Genomic DNA, 19,926 nt, shown 5'->3' with positions numbered 1-19,926 from the left:
AGAGATTTCACACAAAGGAAGCAACAGAAAGAGAACAGGATACTTTTTCATACAAGTACATACTGTAGTACAACAGGCACATATCAGGAATATTGGGTTCACATATTCCTGAAAGCAGAACTTCTCCTAAAAGGGGAAGTTCCACCTATTTACAACCCCCCCCCCCTTCTCTGCCACGTTTGCCAGTACTTAGTTTTGATAGGTACCTGCTTCCAGTTCTGGTTAAATTGCCACGGTGATCCAAGTAGAAGTTCGCCCCCCATTATCTTTTAGCCTTGTGGGACACATCATGATTCCTGGAGGACCATTCACAAAGCACATGCGCAGTGGGAAACTGGCTGTGAAGCCACAAGGCTTCACTGCTAGTTTCCCTTAGTCAAGATGCCGGTGCCTGGACCTGAAGCTGATTGAAGATTCAGCTCAGATGAGGACAAGGCTGGATCCTTGGACAGGTAAGTGTCCTTACATTAAAATTCAGCAGCTACAGTATTTGAAATATCCTACATGCCAGGTTTTACAGGTATTAACTTGTATTTCTAGGACTATTTTTATGGACTTTATTTTAATCTTGTGATTCACTTTTATATGAGCGCTGCAACTCTTTTTATATGTGATTTGGTGAGGATTGTGTACCTTCTATTGCCAGCAGCTGAACCATTTTTCTTGCACTGATCTTGTACTGAATTTATACAGTATTTGGGGGTAGACTGGACCTTCTCTTTAAGCTGGCCATACACTGGTAGATTTTCAGAGGAATGTTCGCACAAAAACTCTCATCATTTGATAACGCTATCAGAGACTTGACCAATGTCATTCAAAAGTATGCCAATACAGTATGTTGTTTTTAACATTCAGTTTTGGAATAAATGGAATTGCCCAAAGAGAAACTGCATTCACTATTAAAACTTAGTTCTTTTGAGAAAAAAACTTTCCATCCTGCTCCAAATTTTCTCATCACTGAGGTTGAATATGAACCTCGGTTTGACCCTACTAACCATTCAAATCTGAATGAACGTTCCAAAAATAAAAATTTACAAATGGAACTCCAGCCCTGTATGGCCAGCTCAACACCTATGCTCATTGGAAAGACGCCCTACCTTATAGATAGCTAAATAACTAATTGGTGTCAGTGGTTATTAATATGGGGGGGGGTCTGTTTGGCTGCTTGGGAGACACTGGTGGACTTTCAATTTGTCACCCATATATTGCCTTTTTTTCCACTGAGTGGGTCGGTTCGGTACGGTGCGCTATTTTGAGTGTTTCCATTATGAAAGTGGCCCATACAACCAAACCAAACCGCACCATTCCTGGTCCTCTCCTTCAGATGTAGGGCCATAGGAAATGGTACGGTAGGGTTAGGGTGGAGCTACTGGCGTCATGCGATACATTCCACTGATTGGCAGACAGGAAAACTTCAATGCTCACGTCAAACGAAAGCGCAACACAAACACCACGTTTGGTGTGAACCCTACATGGCCCCTGGCAGTCCGACTTGCAGTGGAAATGCTCACCTGAATAGGCTGGACCATTCTAACCCTTCAAAACTGTACCGACCCGAATCGTTCCGCTCAGTGGAAACGATTGTCAAAAATTGATGATTGCTCAAGAAACCACATAGCAACCTCTCTAGATATCCTAGGATTCCACACAACCCTGGTTGGGAAAGGCTGGAATACACTAATCTAGCAACACTGTACGGCTGATAAATTAATAAATGCCCTTGGACCGCTTGTATTTAAAAAATATACATGAATCTGCCTGGAACAATTTAATCTTACATTACTGGATTTATTTAGTAGTTTATTATCATGTTTGCAGAAATTATATTTAGTGTTGTCATTTTTATTTTATTAGGATGATAGGCATAGCCTATTATTTTACAAGGCTTCCTAGTGAGCAGTTCGTATCATCCACCATTTTAAAGGTCTGTTCCTCAGAAAGTCAATAAAATGTTGGCGTTATGAAGAAACTGAAAGTAGATTAAAGTTTTAGGTTGGCAAACGTCCAGCATCCGTCATAGCGTGCCTGACTTCATAATGCTGGAGTGGAGCCGCAACACATAAAGCAGAAGGGGTGAGGAGTAAGCTGATCTGAGAAAGTCAACCACAAAAGGCTTATTCTGAAATGACTTCCGGCATGTGGCCAGATTACTTCTTTTTTTTTTTTAAAGAAATCGTCTTTTTTAAAATGTATTAGTAAAATGGGGGGGGGGGGGGGGGGGGGGGACGTGCATATCATGCATGGGCATACCTCTTAACTAGTCCTGCACGATATTGGAAAAAAAAATATATTGCGATATTTTTTTTCAACTATATATATTGCGATATTGAGGGACCCGTCAATCCAGCCTTTCTGACCATACAGGGTTAATGTATGTTACTGTAGGGAATGGGATTCAGTGCACACTGCAGCCTTGTACCATAGGGTTAATGTTACTGACACTGTAGGGATTGGGAAGGATGCTGGGAATGGAAATCAGGAAGCATGCAGGCAGCCTTCTAAATTTTAATTGCAGATACAGGGCACTGGGCAGGTCAGGGTTAATATGGTAAAATCAATTAGTGACATGTCAGCGAGGCGGAGGGGCGCTATGGCTGGGCCTGACGCTTGTGAGCTGATCCAGCGGTATTATAAGACTTAGCTAATATAATGTCATTCTACACACTACAAAGCCATCCCGTCTGGATCTGTGTTTTTCTTTTAACAAAAAACGTATGGCTTCTTTCTCTGCTCACTTAAGTAGATTACGGCATAAAAGTTCATTGTAAATTTTTTGTTTTGGTTATACTACTTGGCCGTAACATTAATTGCAGGCTTCCCAGCCTGTAGGGTTAAGCCAAAGACATAAATTCTTAATAAAGTACCTCTTCATATGTCGATCAGATTAGACAGTGGTGGTTGTAGGAGGCTGGAGCGGTGGACTAGGAGCCGGGAAAGGATCACAGCACAGCCGCATACATTTACTCACTCGTGCACTGCAGCCAGCCCCACACGTTCAGTGAGTCTCACTCTCCTCGCTAGTTTTCTCAATGGCACATTCAGGGAGCCAATCACGCCGTGAGTAGCGGCACAGCGGAACCAATCAGGTGTGCAGGCACGCGTGATTGGTTAGCTGTGCAGCTAATCACGGCGTGATTGGCTCCCTGAATGTGCCATTGAGAAAACTAGGGAGGAGAGTGAGACTCACTGAACGTGTGGGGCGGGCTGCAGAGCACGAGTGAGTCAGTGTATGCTCACCGCTGAAGCGTCCCGACTTCTCCCTGCCTAACACGGAAGTCTGTGAGTCCTCCGAGTCCCTCCCCCTGCCTATGCAAATATCGTGACCTCGGCGATATGAATATCGCCTACGGCCACAGAACAATAGTCGATATCATATCGACTATCATTCAGCCCTACTCTTAACTATTAGGAAAAGAGTCTGTTTTACAGCCAGATATTTAGGCAATGGAATGGAAGCACCTCTAACCATTTCTTAGTGTAGCTGTAGGTGGATTTTAAGGATATGCCATGCTCAGATCGCTTTTCAGAGGCATCTGACAAATGATGAGGTGGGGATATGTCACCTCATTGCCTACTTTAACCCCTAAAGGCCAGCATCACCATGCAGTTGAGGTGCGTCCTCATTTACTTGACTTTAAAGTGGTTCTAATGGCAGAAGATTTTTTTTTATCTTAAATAGGAAGTAAACCCAGTGTGTTTTTTTTTGTTCCCCCCCCCCCCCCCCCCAGAAAAGTAAATGCATAATGTGCTAGTATGCATTGCAAACTAGCACATTATGTGACACTTACCTCCAAACGATGCCCTCATCGTCCCAGCTGGAGGCCGCATCTATTTTCAGCCATCTTTCTTCCTGGTCTGTGTATTCTGGCTATGCTACTGGCCGGGAGCCACGTGACGTCACTCCCGCGCGCGTGGCACAACGCATGAGCGGCCGTTTCTTCAAAGCGCATGCGCCGATGACGTCATTGGCTGCATGCAATGTAAATATTTCCTAAACGGTACATGTTTAGGAGATATTTACAGTACCTTTAGGTAAGCCTTATTAAAGTCTTACTTATAGGTAAACGTTAAAAACGTGGGTTTACAACCACTTTAATGCATTCTATGCATTAGGATAAAAAACCTTCTGTGTGCATGCAGCACCCCCTCAGCCCCCCTAATACTTACCTGAGCCCATCTCGATCCAGTGATGTGCACAAGAGACTCGGATGTCCGTGACTCTCCCTCCTGTTTGGCTGAGACAGCAGCATGGCGCCATTGGCTCCCAATGCTGTCAACCAAAGTCAGTGAGCCAATGAGGAGAGAGGGGGCGGGGCCATCCCATGGCTCTGTGTCTGAATGGACACACAGAGCAGTGGCTCAGCTCAGGTGTTCCCATAGCAGGCTGCTTGCTGTGGGGGCGCTGAACAGGAGGGAGGGGCCAGGAGCGCTGGTGAAGGGACCCGAGAAGAGGAGGGTCTGGGCTGCTCTGTGCAAAACCAACTGCACAGAGGAGGTAAGTATCATATGTTTGTTATTTTTAAACCAAAAAAATAAAAAACAGGACTTTCATATTACTTTAATCACTAGCTGACCACTCGCCGAAGTTTTACTGCGGCAAGTTGGCTCTGTTACGCGAAACGACTTACTTGTACGTCGCTTCATGTAGCAGATAGTGTGGGAGCGCGCCTGCGCTGCTGGAAGCGCACACACGCACCGATTGGCCAGAGGTGGAGCCAATTTGTGGGACCAGTGGACGCGATGTCTCCCCATGGGGACAGAACGGCGGTCTGCCTATGTAAACAAGGCAGATAGCTGTTCTGCCAGTGATGAACACAGGGATCCTGTGGTCCTGCTATTTAGGAGCACAGGTCTCTGTGTTCATCCACTGAGTCCACCCCCTCACAGTTAGAAAACACCCCCTAGGCACACTTTTAACCCTTTGATTGCCCCTGGTGTTAACCCCTTCCCAGAGATGAGTTTGAAGCTTCTGTTGACACCATCTGTATGCTGAGCCTCTATCAGCGTCCCTATTGGAAGTGTTTGGTCTGGTCTGGAGTGTCTCTGCCATACAATATCTGGAGCTGTGTCCTCAGTGGAAGTGCTTGGTCGGGTTCTGGAGTCTCTTTGCCTTACTATTATTTGGAGCTGGTAAGGGCATATGTATGTCAGCCCTCTTCGGTGGCACGGTTGGAATCTATATGCTCACTATACCTTCCTTTTGGTAAGCTGCAGTCCTATCGGGGGAGGCCTTCCTTTTTGTTCTTTCTGCAACACTTTGTATTACTCTGGTAAGGAGTATTTTCACAGGATTGGAGGTGTCTGTGTCTTCTACCATCACTACTCTAGCACTTTTCTGACATTCCTATCACTTGGGGTGTTTATCCAATTTATTTGTGGTTTTACGCTATGGCGTTTTTTATTTTTATATTTCACACGATCACCCAACACTGAGGAGATCCATTTAGAAATACGGAGTCCAACTGACGTCTATCTTCTGTGAACTTCTTGAAGTCTCTTTGGGCCCTTATACCATTGGTTTCTGTTAAGCGGTACCTGTACAGATAATTCGTCAGACGTGCTGTTTTCTTATATATGGACTCTATTTTGGACTTCATTACATAATCATTTATGCTTTTCACTCTCTAGCGCAATTTATATATATATATATATATATATATTAACCCCTTCCCTGCCAGTGTCATTTTTACAGTAACAGTGCATATTTTAAGCACTGATTACTGTAGTAATGTCACTGGTCCCCCCAAAAGTGTCAAAAATGACAGTTAGGGGTCCGATCTGTCTGGTGCAATGTCGTAGTGCCGATCGCCGCCATTACTAGTATAAAATAAATAAAAATTATATAAATCTTTCCCCTAATTTGTAGACGCGATAACTTATGCGCAAACCAAACAAAATACGATTATTGGAATTTTTTTTACCAAAAATATTTAGCAGAATACAAATTGGCCTAAAATTATGAAAAAATTAGATTTAAATTTTTTTTTTTCATTGGGAAAGTTATATAGCAAAAAGTATTTTTTTTATTTATTTTTTTTCAGAATTGTCGCTCTTTTTTTGTTTTATAGCCCAAAAAATAGAAACCGCAGAGATGATTAAATACCACCAAAAGAAATCTCTATTTATGGGAAAAAAAGGACATCCATTTTATTTGGGTATAACATCGCACGACCGCTCAATTGTCAGTTAAATTAAAGCAGTGGCGAATCGCAAAAAATATCCTGGTCATTAAGGGGGTAAAACCTTCCAGTCCAGAAGTGGTTAAAAGTGCAACATGTATATACAATTCATAAGTGAGTCCATAATCTGTAATCAGAAAAGTGCTGGTGTGAAGGAATGTGATGAACATGTGAATTAAGCAAAATGTCTATTTTTCTATGTCTGTTTTTCTGTACATGTACATATATTTTTCCTCTGTCGTCCTTACTCAAAATGGCCGTTACTAGATACCTACTCCCCCCGCCCACCGAGATGGAATGTGAGAAGAAAGATGGAGCCTTGGCACAGTGCCTTCAAAAGAAGATAACATTCATGAACTCGAAGGGGACCACCTTGTAACGGACCTGACTAATCAGAAAGCTGCAAATAATCAGTATTATGCTAATATTATGCTTATGACGTACTAACATATGACACCGCCTACTAACTATATAATAGACTGTCCATTAGAAATAAACAGGAAGTATCATTTACCTGAACAATGCGTCAGTCCATGATATCCTCGTGCATGCACTCTAATTACCTATTTAATCAGATCCAGCAGCAAGAAATCTATTTTGAACCTGATTGAGGTTCGCGAAACATTTACAAAAGGTGCCCAAACGTGGAGCTCCAGGTTTGTCCGACAAAAAGCCGCATAGGAGGTTTGGCGACTGGATGAGACAGACCAAGAGGGACTTGCGCACCCCTGAGAGTACGGTAGGTACTTTTACCTTTCCACTGTACGACTTGTTTCTGTCTTATCTTATCACCGATCTTGCCGGCTTTCCAAGGACATCTCAGAGGTGGGTAATCCTCACCTGGGGCTGTTTTTATTAACCTGCCGTAAGATTTCTGCTGGCTGTATATTGTTTGTTCAGTGTCTGCCATCCTGAGTGAGTGTGTCTCTGCAGGCTGGAAGGTTGCATTTGTGTGTCACCAAGTGAGCTGTTTTGCCCTTGGATTCAAGTGAGCTGTTTTGCCCTTGAATAAGATGGATATTTGCAACGTACGTCCTTTGGGACGGGTTACTCAGGGGGTTGACTGATTTGAAGGATCCTCTGAGGGGAAAGCCCAGCTGCAGGTGGATGCCCGACACTAGGGGAGGCAGGAGTAATGTCTTCAGTGTCTGTCGTTTTGCTTGAAGTGTGTCTCAATAGGCTGATACAATAGTTGTAAGCGTGCCTTGGTTTCAAGTGAGCTGTCTGCCCTTGAAAAGATGGACCTTACAACATACGTCCTTCGGGATGGGTTACTCGGGGGTGTTGACTGGTTAAAGGTACCCCTGAGGGTTAAGCTCACTTGTTGAGGTCACATGACAAGAGAGATACCTCCAACAGCTGAGTACTTCACTGTAGTGGACCTGGAAAATGCTTTCTACAGTGTTCCCCTGCATCCTTCCTGCAGGTACCTCTTCGCTTTTTCTCATGAACGGAAACAGTACAACTGGGCAGTTATGCCTCAAGGGGCGCAAAATTCTCCAAGCCAATTTGCCAAAGCCCTAACCTCTGTCCTTGATACATGGCAACGGGAACACCCTACAGTAACTCTTCTCATATATGTGGATGACCTTCTCCTTTGTGCAGATGACTACCCTGCTGCTGAAGAGAATTCAGAAAGTCTGCTATGCTACCTTGCAGAACAAGGCTGTAAGGCCTCCAAAGAGAAAATACAGTGGTGTTTCAAGACTGTCACCTTTTTAGGACACTGCATTTCTAAAGGCACAAGACATATCACATTAGACCGAGTAGCTGCAATCCAGGATATTCTTCCACCAAAAGCAGCTAAACAACTGCAAGCCTTTCTTGGACTCATATCTTACTGCAGGGCATGGATCCCTAATGCATCCATCCTCATGTAACCACTCTATGATGCTCTCAAATCCGTGCCATTTACCCTGTCAAACAAGGCCCTGGACAATTTTATTCTGCTGAAGCAAGCAATATCCACAGCTCCTGCTTTGGGCCTTCCAGATTATGAGAAACTCTTCAAACTGTTTGTGTCGGAGAAGAATGACCACGCCACAGGGGTCCTAGCTCAGAAACATGGAGGACGGACTAGACCCTTTGGTGGCTAGAGGTGGTCCTTCCTGTCTAAGGGCTGTCTTTGCTGCCCAAGCACTCCTAGACAAAACTTCAGACCTTGTCTTAGCACACCCCTGCTTCTTCTGGCACCGCATTACATTGCTGCCCTCTTAAATCAGGTGCAACTCCGACACCTGTCCACGGCCAGACATCTATGGCTGCAAATCTCCCTCCTACTTCCTGACAACGTGACCCTCCAAAGGTGTGTCACTCTCAACCCGGCCACCCTTCTGCCGTTTTTCGAGGGGGGAGAAGGAGAAGGTGAAGAAGGAGACCCCTATGATACTCCACATGACTGAAACCCTGACTACACACTTTTTGTGGATGGCTCTAGATATGCAGATGAAGGAGGCAAGTACCACACAGGTTATACTGTGACCTCTGAATTTGAAATCCTACAAGAAGGAGCATTACCACCAACTGTATCTGCCCAAGAAGCAGAGCTTCAAGCCCTCACTGCAGCGTGCAAAATAGCAGAAGGAAGAAGAGCCAACATTTACACAGACTCAAGATACACCCTTGAAGTAGCTCATGATTTTGGTATCATCCGGAGAGCCAGAGGGTTCCTGACAGCGGCCGGAACACCGGTGAAACATGGTCCTGCCATCAAGGATTTAATGGATGCACTACTCCTACTGGGACAAGTGGCTGACTTGAAGATTAAAACACATGGCAAGCTGAATTCTCAAGAAGCCAGGGGAAACCACTTGGCGGATAAAGCGGCCAAACCAACGAAAAACAGCCGAAGCGGCTGAAGAGCAGAGTGAATCCCCAGTGCAGATATCTTTGGCAGTGCATGTGCCATCTGACAGACTATACCTAGCTTCTATGCAAAGGCAGCCTACACAGATGAAAAGCGGGAATGGATCGACAAAGGAGAAGAATACGAAAGACGGGGAGGACAGAAAAGACACCGCAGAAACATTTGGAAAAACCCCTATATCCATCCAAGAGGATACACATTGATCACATACAGATGCCAAAAAGCGGCCGATATGAATACGCCCTAGTGGTGGTGGACATGTTCTCAGGCTTGCCAGGAGCCTACACAGTCACAAACATGACAGCTAAAACCACGGCTAAAAAGAAAAAACTACTTAGTGAGATAGTACGTAGATTTGGGGTCCAAGAGGTGATAGAGAGCATCAGGGCCCATCTTTCACAGCCACCCTAACAAAAGAAATTTGGGCAGCACTGGGAGATCAGTTGGTTTTACACACCCCATACCACCCTCAAAGTAGTGGGAAGGTAGAAAGGATGAATGGGACTCTAGAGAACAGGATGTTAAAGATGGCCCAAGAGACTAACATGAGTTGACCAGACAGTTTACCTATTGCCCTGTTCAGTGTCAGACAACCCCCCCCCCCCCGGGGGAAACATGCCCTGTCCCCCTATGAAATTTTGTTTGGTTCAGGCCCCAGACTTGGCTGTTACTCCCCACAGCAGTTGCAGTTACAATCTGATGTGTTAACTTGTTATGTTACATATTTGTCTAAAGCCTTAACTAATATCCATTCTCGAGTATTTTCCTCCATTCCAGATCCAGAAACAGACTCGGGAACCCACAGTCTTCAGCCAGGAGATTGGGTGTTAGTGAAGAAATTCACAAGGAAAAATTAACTTGATCCCCGATACGAAGCACCTGGATACACGCCTTTCTGCAAGAAAGCCCAATCTCCTGAAGACAAGATCCTACTGGCAGCACAATGATTGTGCTGTATATCTTTTTTTCTTATAAGTTTGATACAAGCTCAGCAGGTGATTATCACCAAAACAGGTACTCAACAGGCAGCCATCACTAAGACAAATGGTATCACTACATTTTGGTACAATTCATCCAGCACACAAGTGGTTACGTTTATTTTTGATTTTTGTAGTATAATACCCCTGATAAATACATTGACCAAGCACCCAACCACAGGAGGAAGCGAGCAGCTCCCTCTGGAAACTTTGATCCTCATGTGTAAATAAATGCCATAGGGGTCCCAAGGGGGGTCCCAGATGAAGTCAAAGCTAGGGATCAGGTAAAAGCTGGTTTTGAGCCTTTAACCCCCATAATAACCGTCAACAAGAATGTAGATTGGATTAACTACATATATTATATCCAACAGGGATTCATGAATTACACCAGGGATGTCCTTCAGGGAATTGCTGACCAGTTAGCCCCCACTTCCTATATGACATTCCAGAACCGGATGGCCTTAGACATGGTGTTATCTGAGAAAGGAGGTGTCTGTAAAATGACAGAAAAAAACGGGAACCTGTTGCACATACATTCCTGACAACACTGGTCCAAATGGTAAGGTTACTCTAGCTATCAAGAAATTGGACGATCTGTCGTTTAAGTTGAAGAAGAACTCAGGTATTACAGACCCTTGGGATCAATATTTTAGCTGGATGAGTGGGTGGCAGAAGGTGCTCGCCCAGATAGGAGTAACAGTACTGATAATCCTAGTTCTTTTAGCCCTGATTGTATGCTGTATTCTAACATTTGTAAAGAAGCTAATGAGCAAAGCTGTAGACAATAGCACACCTACATTTCTCCACCAAGAAGAAGAAGACCGCCTTATGATGGAAGAGGACAAACCCTTTACCCCTCTACAGTCACTCCCTGTTCATAATGTCACAGTTCTATAGGGTTATAGGGATAGATAGCACCTGACTGCCCTCTCCAGGCTGTATCGAGGGGGGTAGTGAACTAGTTACTGCTCTTCTCTATGTACAGCCCTAAAAAAGTTCCGGAGGAGTTTGGGCCAGGTGAGTAGGCACTTTAGTATGAGGGACAGAAGAAATATAGCCATTTTAGGGGGGCTTGCGAAGGAATGTGATGAACACTTGTGAATTAAGCAAAATGTCTATTTTTCTATGTCTGTTTTTCTGTACATGTACATATATTTTTCCTCTGTCGTCCTTACTCAAAATGGCCGTTACTAGATACCTCCACCCCCGCCCACCGAGATGGAATGTGAGAAGAAAGATGGAGCCTTGGCACAGTGCCTTCAAAAGAAGATAACATTCATGAACTCGAAGGGGACCACCTTATAACGGACCTGACTAATCAGAAAGCTGCAAATAATTAGTATTATGCTAATATTATGCTTATGACGTACTAACATATGACACCGCCTACTAACTATATAATAGACTGTCCATTAGAAATAAACAGGAAGTATCATTTACCTGAACAATGAGTCAGTCCATGATATCCTCGTGCATGCACTCTAATTACCTATTTAATCAGATCCAGCAGCAAGAAATCTATTTTGAACCTGACTGAGGTTCACGAAACATTTACACTGGTGCCTCAGTGCTCCCCACCGCCTCTCAACTAATGTGATCACCTCTATGTATGACCTCTCTTATTAGGTCAGATTTCGCCTTCCCCTATATGTTGGGGTATGCACGGTGGGCTCCTCTTATATTCGCCATTCATTTTTTTTTACAAGGCTTCCTGTTGAGTAGTTCATATCATCCGCCATTTTGAGGTTTGTTCCTCGGAAAGTCCATAAAATGTCGGAGTAATGAAGAAACTGAAAGTAATTTGAGGTTTTAAGTTGGCAAACGTCCAGCATCCGTCACAGCGTGGCTGAATTGATAATACCGGAGCCGCAACACATAAAGCAGAAGGGGTGAGGGGGAAGCCGATCGTTTTTATGAGAGAGACACAAAAGTCTTAGGTGTACGTTTAGTAAACTGAGAAGTTTTCTCTCAGTTCACTTCTCGGCAATTCTCAGAGAAAAATTATCAACTCTGGCACCCAGTTTAGGTGGTCGAGAACTTCAATTCCCAAAGGGTGATCAGAGGAGAATTTTTTTCTCTGAAAACGGCCGTGATCCCTGTATAACTGGGTGGACTGCCTGTAATCTCACGAGATTTTGTGAGATTACAGTGCCGCCAAGTTTTAAAAGTGAAACCAAAGTTTAAAAGCACTCGTAATGACATGTTCTGACACATGAAAACTTACTGAATATCTATCGATCTATACACACACACACATACACACATATACAGTATACATACAGTGTATATACATATGTACATAAAGTATATATATATACACCAGTACATACAGTATATATATATATACACACACCAGTACATACAGTGTATATATATATATATATATATATATATATATATATACACACCAGTACATACAGTATATATATATATATATATATATATACCAGTACATACCGTATATATATGTATATATATGTATATATAGTATATATATATATATATATATATATATATATATATACATATACATACACCTATACATACATACCATATATACATATATATTTTTTATTTTTTTTACTTTGAACCCCCTGGTGCTGATATATAGGAAGAAAGAAGTCTTCTTCCTCTGATCACACAGCTTCTCTCCCTGATTCTCCACCTCTGAGCTGGAGAATCTGGAATGGAGATATTTCAGAATAACGGCTGTGTGATCTTCAGATCTCACTTTTCTAAACTGGCCGTTTGTGACAGAAACGGTCATGTACTGTGATGAGAAGAGAAGAACGTGTTCTCTGCTCCTCATCTCAGCAAACTAAACGGTAACTCATCAGAGATCAGTCGTGATCCTCAGGATCACGGCTTTTCTCTGCATATTAAAAGTACACCTTATTGTGAAGGGACACCGGGGTCCCCAATTGTGGCCAGAATACTTCTTAGGCTAGGTTCAAACTATATTAGGGATCGACCAATATCGTTCTTTCAGGGCCGATACCGATTTTCCGGCCACCCTTCATCCTTAGCCGATATTAGTTGCCAATATTCTGCATATTTAAAGCGGAATTCCGCCTCCCCCTCCAACCCCATCCAAAAATTAAAAGTCAGCAGCTATACAGTACTGTAGCTGCTGACTTTTAATATTAGGACACTTACCTGTCCTGGAGTCCAGTGATGTCGGCACCGCAGCCGACGTTTCCATCGGCTGTCGGGTGCTGCTGCCGCCATTGCCGGTAAGGAAATCTGGCACTTGCAGGTCTCTACTGCGCATGCACGAAGCGTGCTGCGCATTCCTATTGGCTCGGCGGCGGGTGAAGGAGGAGGGGGCCAAACCTCCAGGGGACGGTGCCACGGCGCCGTATCTCGGAAGTGGGGAAGGGTACCTGTCAAAAACAGGTACCCATTCCCCCCTGAAAGGTGCCAAATGTGGCACCGGAGGGGTGGAGGAAGCAAAAGAGCAGAAATTCCACTTTTGGGTGGAGCTCCACTTTAAAGTTTTTATTTTTACACTGTCCTTTTAAAAAAAAAAATTTTTGATCACTTTTTTGCAGTCACAAGGAATGTAAACATCCTTTGTGACAGGTGCTCTTTATGGAGGGATCTGGGGGTCTAAAAGACCCCAAGTCCCTCCTCTGCACTTAAAAGCATTCAAAACGCCAAGTTTGGCTGTTTTGAATGCTGTCATTTTTTTTTAAATCTGGCGCCGTTAAGGCTCCAGTACCAGGAAGTGATGTCATGACCGCTTTTGGGTTTTTACATCGGAGACCCGATCAGAGCTGAATGCGGCTTTGTTCGGGTCTTCGCCCAGCTGGTAGACGTGCCGGCTAGTTGCTCGGGTCTCCCAGTGGGACAGGCCACGGAAGGCGGCGGCAGGGGAGGGAGGGGGCTCCTTGTAATAACACTTGAGAGTCTGCTCAGCTGCATCGGTTGTCATTACAAGAAAGCCGACGTGGGCTCTAAAAAACGGTACTGGGGTGATGCCTCTAGCTGCAGGCATTACTCTGGTACAACCACTTGAAGCAACATCGGCAAATTGTGGCCGATAATGATACTTCAAAAAAAGCGAATATCGGCCCCACCGATTATCGTGCGATCCCTAGTGCGGATGCCTGCTTTCCTGCACCCACATCAAAAATACTTTGCTGTTTTCAGAGGCACAGGGGTTCCCATAATTCTTAATGGCAACCCAACGCACTGGAAACTATGCAGAGCTTTGTTTCAGCAGGAACGCGGGGGAACCAAGTGTCGGTACCTCAAGCACTGACTCTATGTAATGGCAAGAGGTGCTGGGGTGTGCTGCAGAGTCTGTTGATGCTGGCTGCTGGTGGATCTATTCTAGCTGGAGGGGATCTATTTTGCGGGGGGGGGGCATCTATTGTTGCTGGTAGGGAACCTATTATTGCTGGAGGTGGGTCTTATGTTGCTGGGGGGTCAGTTGTTGCTGGGAGAGATCTACTGTTGAGCGAGATGTCTATTGTTGCTGACTGCTGGAGAGTCTATTGATGCTGGCTGTGGGGAGATCCGTTGTTGCTGCTGGGAGTCTATTGTTGCTGGGGGGGGGATTTTGTTGTGGGTGGTCCATTGTTGTAAGGGGATCTATTTTTGCTGGCTGCAGGGGATCTGTTTTACTGCTTTTCTTGTTATCATTACCAGATTCTATACAAACTACTTATCACCACAAAATGATACTTGGTTCTGTATCCTCTAAATGGGCCAGTACTGGAAGGTGGGTAGAGGATGGAATCAAGTAATGGTGCTCAGAGGTGGGTACAGATGGAAAAAAAGGGGAGTTTCTCTCCAAAAAAAAAAAAAATCCCTATGTAATTTCCCTGCTGTTGCGATTTTGAAAATAAAGGAGCTGCTGTTCCCGTGGATATGCGGCCACCGGGAAACTGGCTAAGTGTGAACCTAACCTTATTTACTTCAATACCGGACACTTTCCCCTCCTTCCTGCCCAGGCAATTTTCAACTTTCAGCACTGTCACACTTTGAATGACAGGTAAGCCTATAATAAGTACAGTAAATATCTCTGTGTAGGAGATATTTACTATAGTAGCAGCCAGTGACATAACAAGCGCATGCGTATTGCGCTCCAAATGGACAGCGTACCATCCATTGAAAGAGCCACGCTGCAGCCATGACTCCTGTGCACAAGTGCAGGAGTGACATAGCGGCTCGGCCAGTTAAACAGCCGGAGTCTGCGAACCCAGAAGGAAGACCGGGTGAAGATGGAAGCGCCAGGGAGCCGTGACAATGCACCGCTGGAGTCTTTCATAATGTGCTAGTATGCAATGCATAGTAGCACATTTTTCTATTATCCTGCAGGGGCCCAATTTTTTAATAATAATTTTTTTTTTTTTAAGGTTTACTAACGCTTTAACCACTACTTTTTTTGCTAAAAAAAAATGAAAAAAAAAGAACAAAAATTTTGAAAAAAAAAATAAGTTTCTGTTATACAATTTTGCAAATAAGTAATGCTTCTTCATAAATTTAGGTATATTATTATGTCTGTGTGAAAGTTATAGAGTCTACAAGCTATGGTACATTTATACAGTATATCACCAAAAGTATTGGGACGCCTGCCTTTACACACACATGAACTTTATTGGCATCCCAGTCTTCGTCCGTAGGGTTCAATATTGAGGTGGCCCACCCTTTGCAGATATAACAGCTTCAACTCTTCTGGGAAGGCTGTCCACAAGGTTTAGGAGTGTGTCTATGGGAATGTTTGACCATTCTTCCAGAAGCACATTTGTGAGGGTAGGCACTGATGTGGATGAGAAGGCCTGGAACAAAGCAAGGTCCATAAAGACATGGATGAGCGAGTTTGGGGTGGAGGAACTTGACTGGCCTGCACAGAGTCCTGACCTCAACCCTATTTAACACCTTTGGGATGAATTAGAGCGGAGACTGGGAGCCAGGCCTTCTCCATTATCAGTGCCTGACCTTACAAATGCACTTCTGGAAGAATGGTCATACATTCCCATAGACACACTCCTAAACCTTGTGGACAGCCTTCCCAGAAGAGTTGAAGCTGTTATGGCTGCAAAGGGTGGCCCAACTCAATATTGAACCCTACGGACTAAGACTGGGATGCCATAAAAGTTCATGTTCAGAAATCCTACCCTGTTGCTCTCTTGGATCCTTCGATTGCATACCACAGCAGCCATACAGGTGGGGTCCGTTTAACCATTGAGTCCTGAACATCATAGCAATACACTGTCATAGTACTGTATTTTTTTTTTAATTGTTATTATGTTTAATATATATTATTTTATGTTTATAATATCTGATTGTCTTACATCTATATGTTTTATTTTTGAGTTATTATATTGATTGAGACTGCATACCCCTATACCCCTGACGAAGCGGATTCACTGCGAAACATGTCGGGTAGTGGATATATTTTTTGAGAATTTCACTCGATACACCAAGGCTTACGCCTGGATATCTGTGATCTCTTGCTGTCCGCTGTATTAAATCAATAGATATAACTGTCTTGATGTGTGTATTTTCATTTACATACTGATATACTTGGCTTGCGTTTGTTTGTTGTTTTGTGTTTTTTTAACACTCTGTAATAAAATGTATACTCTTTTAACTTTTATTTGTATAATTAATTATTGGTCATTGACGGTACCATAAAAATCCTGCTCTATGCCCCAGCTTTCCTGTCCAGTTTCTGCGTGTAAAGGCAGGTGTCCCCATACTTTTGGTAATATAGTGTATCTGAAAATTGATCAATCCTGATGTACTGATGACCTATCTCATTTCCTGAGGCCCAAAAATTCTGGGACAATACAAATACCGTCCCACTGGGAGGACTATTTTTTTTTTTACAAGGTTTCCTGGTGAGCAGGCATCCACGTCACGTCGCAAGTACGCATACACCGCGGCCATCTTGCCCGATCCATGCTCGGATTAATTTGCCTTACATGTGAGTTGCTATGTTTATTTTGGTTTCATTAAAGTTTACATACTACACTTTTGGAGTTTCTCTTCCTTTGAGGTCCATATTGCTTGGTGATCATCCTGCCTGCATATCAAAGGGAAAAAGTGGGGCTGGCCATCTTGATATATCATCACTGATCCTAGCACGCTCTGCTGCCGTTTGGGAGGATCTGGTGGATTGCAGGCTTTACTGATAATCCCGGGGAAACACCTCACTACATGCTGATTTTGACCACTCTATAATTTGAGGGTCAAATCATTCTGGTAAGCGGTTCACTTATCTTGAGCACTGTGGTGGACTGACCCCTGGACTTGTCATCTCTCCTGGGCGCGGGATCTCTCACTCTTTTCTTACTGAACAAGCAGAGTGGACTTACCCGAACTCACTTCAATGTCAATATTTGACTGTTCCAGCTTCATTGTGTTTTTTGGCGCTGCGCCTCATTATTATTTTTCCTGGCGAGCAGTTCGTATCATCCGCCATTTTGAGGTTTGTTCCTCGGAAAGTCAATAAAATGTCGGAGTAATGAAGAAACTGAAAGTAATTTGAGCTTTTAGGTTGGCAAACGTCCAGCATCCGTCACAGCGTGGCTGAATTGATAATGCTGGAGCCGCAACACATAAAGCAGAAGGGGGGAGGGGGGAGCCGATCAGTTATCAGAGAGCCACAAAAGTCTTATTCTGAAGAGACACCGGGGTCCCGGCATGTGGCCAGATTACTTCTTAGGCTTACCTTCTTCTAAGGTAGGTCCTTCATAATGTGCTAGTATGCAATGCACACTAGCACATAATACTGTTATCCTGCAGGGGCCCAATTTCTGGATTTTTTTTTCCTGAAGTACTGACGACCTATGTAATTTCTTGAGGCCCTAAAATGCCAGGACAGTACAAATATCCCTCAAATGACCCCTTTTTGGAAGAGAAATATATAAAACGTGTTTTTTCTTCATTATTTCTTATTTTTTTTACTCACTGTCACCAGAGCAGTACAGCATCATCATATGACTGGAGTAGCAGTGATCAGGGACACTGACTGATGACAGTATATAAAAAATAATATAATTACTTTTTAAAAATTGTATACATTTTTTTTTCTTTATTTTTATAATTTTTTGTTACATACTGTGACCATAGTTGCACAACACTACTCTGGGAGCAGTATATAAAAAAACACTACTTATGACAGTATATTAAAAAATCAATATAATTACTTTTTAATAATTGTTTACATTTTTTTTCTTTTTTATATTTTTTTGTTACATACTGTGACCATAGTGGCACTACTCTGGGGAGGTGTTTTTTTTTTTTTTTTTACACTATGATTGCTTATAACATGATTTCTGTTATAAGCAATCTTTTTTTATGAATGGCATCCATTCATAGCAATTATGTTATTATTGGGATAGCTGTGATTGGCCACCGCTATCACATGATACGGTTCACTGTGAGTGGCCCTGCCTGTACCATATGATCACTGTGACCAATCACATAGATCAACACAATAGTACACAATAAATGGCTATGAATGAAAGCCATTTGTTGTGTATAATTGTCATGTGATTGCTACGATTATTCACAGCGATCACATGATAGCAGGGCTAGCCTGGCACACTGATCTGTCTTCTGCTGTGTCTGGTGGACACAAGGGGTGACAGATGGAGTGGCTGCCAGAGTGCGCAGGAGGTGCACAATTGGGAGGACATCATACCAGGGAGATTCTACGTATTAACCATTTAATGCCAAGCCTATTGTAATATGGCGGCTGGGCGGGACACGGTTAATATGAAAAAGTGAAAGGAAAAAAAACTTGTATATTATACATGGGCATACCAAGTTTGGGAAAAGGGGTTAGTAGCTGCTAACTATTATTTTTTAAGAAGTGGGTAAAGTTTCTCTTGCAGGATTGGGCAATTACAGAAAATTTTCAGAGCTAATTGTCCTGTAACACTCTATGTACATTTATCCTGTGCAAATAGGGGCAAAAATTGAATGCCATGATGCTACATTCTCTCTTGGTTAAATAGGAAGTAAACCCCTTTAAAAAATGTGAAAAAAAAAAAACCCTGTAAGGACAAAGGCATAATGAGCTAGTATGCATCGCATACTAGCTCATTATGAAGTACTTACCTAAAAACGAAGCCCCCTCAGTGCCGACAGGACGGCCGACATGTCCGGCCGTCCTGCTTCCTGGATCTCGTCCTCCGGCCATCTGATTGGCCAGGGGTGCGATTACATCACTCCCGCGCATCATGCGCGCGGGAGCCACCGTTCACAGCACTGGGACCTGAAGGAACGGCACGGGTGGCCGTTCCTTCAGAGCGCATGCACTGATGACGTCATCGGCTGCATGCACTGTAAATATCTCCTAAACGGTGCAAGTTTAGGAGATATTTATAGCACCTATAGGTAAGCCTTAATGTAGGTTTACCTATAGGTAAATGTAAACAAGAGGTTTACAACCTCTTTAACCTTCCTAGCGGTATTCCCGAGTGTGACTCGGGGTAAGATTTTAGTGCCAAAAGCGGTAACCCCGAGTCACACTCGGGGTAGCGCTAGGAAGATCGCTGGATGCTGGAGGAGGTTTTACTTACCTTTTCTCCGGGATCCAGCGAAGACTGCCAGCGGTGTGCGGCGGCGGAGCTCTCTCCCGATCGTCTGCGAGCCCCGGCTTCCGTCTCCGGCGACGTGACGTCCGCCGGGGGGTGGAACCGGCGGCAAATTCGAATGTAAAATGCACCAAACACACTGATATCGTTCAAAATAAAATAAAATCACATTACATTACCCCCCAGTGCCCTTTCCTGCAGTTTTACTGTACTTTTTATGTAAATATATGTATATATATATATATATACATATATATATATACAGTATATATATATATATATATATATACGTATATATATATACACATATACATACATATATATATATATACGTATATATATATACA

The 19,926-nt window shown here is 43.5% G+C and overlaps 2 protein-coding genes across 2 annotated transcripts in view; both read right to left on the bottom strand.

Annotated features, from left to right (window-relative positions):
* LOC309559443 (antigen peptide transporter 2-like) overlaps window positions 1–11,711 on the bottom strand; it is a 78,920-nt gene extending 67,209 nt beyond the window's left edge. Inside the window, exon 1 of the mRNA XM_082262702.1 lies at window positions 11,624–11,711. The gene's annotated coding sequence lies outside the window, so the exon portion shown is untranslated. The remainder of the gene's footprint in view (window positions 1–11,623) is intronic.
* LOC309559451 (class I histocompatibility antigen, F10 alpha chain-like) overlaps window positions 1–19,926 on the bottom strand; it is a 751,751-nt gene that overhangs the window by 230,425 nt on the left and 501,400 nt on the right. The window lies entirely within an intron of this gene.

Source organism: Pelophylax lessonae, assembly GCF_965119305.1.
Source record: "Pelophylax lessonae genome assembly, chromosome: 7".
In the NCBI taxonomy this organism is placed as follows: Eukaryota; Metazoa; Chordata; class Amphibia; order Anura; family Ranidae; genus Pelophylax; species Pelophylax lessonae.
This window is presented reverse-complemented; position numbering and strand designations above follow the sequence as displayed.